We start from the raw sequence: 5,454 nt of genomic DNA, 5'->3' as shown, positions 1-5,454 counted from the left end.
GGAGGCATGGGTTCCAATCCTACCCCTGCCAGTTAATGCGTTTTTTACATCTTGTTTTGTGTCTATGTACTCAAATCAAATCGTCCGTTTTTCTAAGTCGCTTTTTGTCGATTTGTATGGAAATTGACGAAGAAAAAACGACGAAATTACTAGGTTTGTAAAATGAGTTTATCGTTACTCATGTCGACGCTACATCCGATTCGCGCTTAGAAATCTATGGTTAACGGAAGGAAATCCTTCCGTTAACCATAGCGAATGCGAATTTTGCACGTTTACGGTGAAAACTGAAATAACAGAAACGTTTGCAGACAGACTGTTTCGACGCGCTTCGCATCAGCGTTTGTTCAACATGACTGCAAAGGGGAGTAAAAATTCTTAATACAAATGAGGTATAGGGTAAAAAAAGAAAGCTTCGGGTTTCAAGAATGTGAAAAAATCATCCTGGTAGGGGTGGGATTCGAACCCACGCCTCCAAAGAGACTGGTACCTGAAACCAGCGCCTTAGACCGCTCGGCCACCCTACCGCTTGATATTTCACGAGAAATGCCTCTATTAATTAGAAGATAAGCAGGTTTCGGCGTTTCTCCTAAAACCGCGTGCTGACTACAGCAGACAACAACGTGAGGCAAACCTGCCAGCAATATTAGCGCATAGTCACTCAGCTGAATTCTCATTCGGTAGTTTCGGATTTTGCTTAACCTAAACTATTTTCTTTAACGGCTTACACCCACCAAGCTAGTATTTCGATTTTGCTTCTACAATGTTTGTTACTAAAATGTTGATATGCAAAAGAAATTTGATTTTAAGAGAGGAAACGAAAGACGAAGTCTAAAATAAACTTAGGCATTTCCAAAGTCGAGAGCAAAGATTAGTTAAAACTTTACTAAAAAGAAAAAGCATTTAACAAAGTGAGAGAAAAAACACCATGTTGGTAGGGGTGGGATTCGAACCCACGCCTTCGAAAAGACTGGTACCTGAAACCAGCGCCTTAGACCGCTCGGCCACCCTACCAATCCGTTATAACCGTATTCTGGTTTTGTTTTTCAAACATGCTTGTGCAATAGCCAAATGTTGCGTATTTCTTTTCGTCTATATGTCCGACGTTTTCTTTACTGGATCAGTCAACTTTTCGTTCGTCTTCTCCCCACTTCAATTACAATGCGGTCTGTCGCTACTTTGAATATAGCGACTTTCTTTCAGATAAATTTCACACATCAGATACGGGTGTACACGGATGAGCTCGTTTTGTTTTCAATGAAAGCTTTCGTCGTTCCTTGCTTTGATTACGCTCCAGATTTTATTTCGCGCGGAAAGTCAAGAGATTTTCCACTAAAAAGTTTCTTTAGCATTCTCCCAACTCCTAATCTGCGTTTTCGTGCCTTTGTGTGCGTTGTCCACTAGACGGTACATGTGATCACAGAAGATCAAATAAAACTTTCAGTTAGCTGGGTATTCGTTAAAAAATCTAATTACGAAATTGAAGACTTAAAGAATAACGATTTCCGAAGACGTAACGATGGATGGCACGTTTCTGATGGAAACCCTGTCTCTTTTTTGGGAGGTGTTTGAGAACCTCCCAAAACCTCTAACAATCACAAGTATTAGTTTAGCACGAAACGAAGTCAAAGCTGTAATGTTGCACGGAATTAATTACTCGTAGTAAATTTCTGTTGAAAACGTTTCGCTATTATATGAGAAATTAACTATTTCATATCTTTTTGGAAAGTGTCAGTCAGCATACACAGTTAAATTGAATATGGTATTTTTCCCTATTTGTTGTAATAGTGTATGTTTTAGAACAATACAGTTAATTTTTTCTTGTTATAAATTGATTCGTATTTAAAATTTCATATATAAATTTTTCTTCTCNACAATCGTATTATTGGTATACTTCGTATATATACACGTACTGGTATACCTGAACTTGACCATTATGCGTGTATCAAGCTTAAAGTATATTTAGAGTGTCCGGCACGTTCTTTTGCGGTGCAATTTACTATCTGATCAACAACTATTTGCCTACTGCTTTTGACTTTTTTGGGTTAAGTTCATCTGAATGTGTCGTTTTCTCGCATATTTTTGATTTTATTCTTCCAATTTTTACAATTTCGTTCCATTTAAACAGCTTGGTATTCTCTTTATACTTATTTATTTCGTGAGATATTAGAGGTTTGAAACACAATTATTTAAAAGTTAAATATCTGTTTTTACTTTTTTTTTCATTCATGTTATGTAATATTTTGACTCAAGACGCAAAAATTAGTGAAAACAGCTTTTGTTTTATCAAAATTAATAAAAAATTTAGAAGGAATTAGTTTGCTAATTTCTCTATAATTATAATAATGTAGTTAACTATACCTATGATAATTAATAATAATATTCCATATTATTATTAATTATCATAGGTATAGTTAACTACATTAAAAAAATTTAGAAGGAATTAGTTTGCTAATTTCTCTATAATTATAATAATGTAGTTAACTATACCTATGATAATTAATAATAATATGGAATATTTGATGTATGGTGACTCATACCTAATAGAATTGCATATATTGATGTGTAATTTTGTTACAATATTTTAAGTTATTTTAGTCATGTATAAAATTTCGAGTAAATAATTTTGAATAATAAATGAATTTAATAATGATTTGCACCATGAAAATATGAAAATTCCAGCGATATCAAATTTTAATACAATTATTGGTATTTAGTTTCGTGCAGAGCAATTACAGTTGTTATAAAGGATATGTAATTTATAATCAAATTTAACAAGTTTATTAATAAATTTACATAAAAATACTTTTATTCTCATTATTTTACAGTATTGCTGATATATGCATTTGAACCAACAAATGGCTCAGGGGATATCCACAATTTTACGACAATTTACAGAGGAATTATATTATATTATTAATTATATAATTGTTATTATAAATCATGTTAATACTTGTCTCTGTGTAATTTTGTGATGTGTGCAATTTTTACTTTTTGTTCGGTTTGTCGGAGATGTTGAAAAAAGAACAGGATAAGAAGACTTTTTGATTTTTCTAATTTCTGAATATTTTTATATTGTCTTGGTCATTGCATTTATTAATTAATATATTTATGTGATTATGTTATCGCCCTGAAATTTTTTAACGTTTTTACACATCGAGATGGATGAGTAGCCTCAAAAAATGTCGACTACAACTGTAAAAGACTAAAGACTGAAAAAATAATTTCTTATATGCGCCATTGAATAGATAAATCAAACAACATTATTTAATATCAAACAGATTTTGCTGTTTTCATATAAGAAACACAATAAAGACAAAATATTTCTGTTCTGTCGTTATTAGCAGAATTCTGCACACATAAATAAGTGACCTAATTTTTTAAGCAAATAATTTATCTCGCGGCTGAAATTAATCAAATTCGTCGATGTGTAAAATCGAAGTTGGATTTTATTTTCATACTTTACTGATGAATTCCAGCAATTTGAAAATAAAAACAGGTATGCAAACTTTTTGTTATTTTTAAGACATTAAATTATTAAACATTTAATTAATTGATTTTTAAAATAAAATACTATAATAAGTTTATAAAATTAATTTTTAATGAAATATTTTACTTAAACAAATTTATTAATAATTAGTTAACCGAATATTGAGACTTAGGATGCCGGATTGTTATGCTTGTATAAATTGTTCAATATCTATCTACATTACGCAAACAAGTAAACAAAAGATAAATATACAGTAGACGTTCGTTAATCCGGCACCTAATAATTCTAGATCTCCGATAATCCAGAAATCTTTGAAAATTATCCGATAATAATCTTGAATGCTAATATTCTAAAAAAATTATTTGGACATACATAATACGGACTTTACACAGTTTTAGCAATTTTATGTCTTTTCAGAAAATTAATATCTAAATTTCTTTTAAGTAAGTAAATGTTTTTTTTTTTTCTTTTCTAGTCAACAAAGAACAGCGCTGCTTTTTGTTCCATCAAGCTCTTCTTACCGGCTCTTTGACCTTCTTTTGCGTGGTGATATTTAAAGGTGATCAACCATACATGTTATCATACAAAAAGAAATGAAATCTTCCAAGTAGAAGTAATAATTGTTGATAATTGTGGGTTAAACATTGAGAAGGCAAATTGATTCATTTATTACATACGTACACGCTACGAGGAATCTACAACGTATTGACTCCGTTAATGCATTATTGTCTTCATTTGGTGTGTTAAAGGACATACGAAGACTCCAAACTTTTTTCCGTATATGTTTAGATTGTGAATACTGTATTTAAATGAAATGATGTATTGTACAATACATTCATAAAGAAAAAATATTACCCCTAGTACACACTAATCATTGTATGCACATAGTCTGATAAAAATATTTTGGAGTATTCAGATTTTTAAAAATCGAGTGTGGGGAAATTTAATTATTTATAAATTTATATTATAAAAAATATTTATATATTTATTTTATATTAAGTGAAAAAAGTAGCTAAAATGAAGTGTCTCTTAAATCACAGCTTTTGATATTTGTCTCTGCTATCGTTTGCATCAAATCACGAAAGATTTAAATTAATGATGCAACGAATATTCGGTTACTATTCGGTATTCGACCGAAAATACCGAATACCTAAAAATGGAGTAAGAAATAACAAAAACACAGCAAATTAGTCATTTTGGTAACTTTTATTAATGCTGAACATACATTTCAAGTTCGAGAAAGCGCAATTTTTTGCTTCTTTATATAAAAGATCAAAGGAAAAGTAATATAACTAAGTTACTTTTTTAAGAGATCAAAAAAATGTAACAAATCAAATGAAAACTACCTACTTATTATGTAGTTTACTCATCTATATACTCGTAAATAAACGAACAAGTCCTAATAGGATAACGCAGAGCCAAAACTACTGGTGCTAGAAACTTAAAAATTTGAGGGTGTGTTCTTTTTTTAAAGTTTAGGCGTGCTAAGAAAAGATTTTACGAAATTCAACCCTAAAGGGGTGAAAAGGGCAAAAAATTGGTATGAAAAGTTTTACTGCCTGGGCACATTAGATCGAAACTTAGGTCATAAAATGTGAAAATAATAATAATTAATGATCTGTAAAGCGTTTTTATGAAATCATCCTTTATTATAAACTTGAAAATTAAATTAACTTTTTTGTTTCATTGTACAAAATTATTTATCATAACTGAAATTCCAGACAGCTTGGTAGCCCGAACGGTCCCAGGCTTTCGCCCGTGCATGCTAAGTGACTTTCATTACAAGCATTTAGCTTTCCGAAATCTATGAGAACAATTATTTGGCATTGACGGCCGCAAATTTCGCGCCAATAAGCTGCCTCGACTTGTTCGATTATGTTATCAACTCACTTTCATATTTATTTTCATATTTTAACTTCGCTGTCCTTCACTGTTCTTTTTCCGTTATTTACATGTCATTTCATTGT

General features: G+C 31.0%; 2 non-coding genes across 2 annotated transcripts; both read right to left on the bottom strand.

The window, feature by feature from the left end:
• Positions 1-442: 442 nt before the first annotated feature.
• Positions 443-524, bottom strand: Trnal-cag. Its single transcript has one exon. It is a non-coding gene; the product is annotated as a tRNA-Leu (tRNA).
• Positions 525-929: 405 nt separating this feature from the next.
• On the bottom strand, positions 930-1,011 carry Trnal-cag. Its single transcript has one exon. It is a non-coding gene; the product is annotated as a tRNA-Leu (tRNA).
• Positions 1,012-5,454: the final 4,443 nt, after the last annotated feature.

Source organism: Centruroides sculpturatus, unplaced genomic scaffold (assembly GCF_000671375.1).
Source record: "Centruroides sculpturatus isolate CEXI.00-Female unplaced genomic scaffold, Cexi_2.0 scaffold1959, whole genome shotgun sequence".
Taxonomy (NCBI): Eukaryota; Metazoa; Arthropoda; class Arachnida; order Scorpiones; family Buthidae; genus Centruroides; species Centruroides sculpturatus.
Note: the sequence above shows the minus strand (reverse complement) of the source record. Positions and strands in the feature narration are given on the sequence as shown.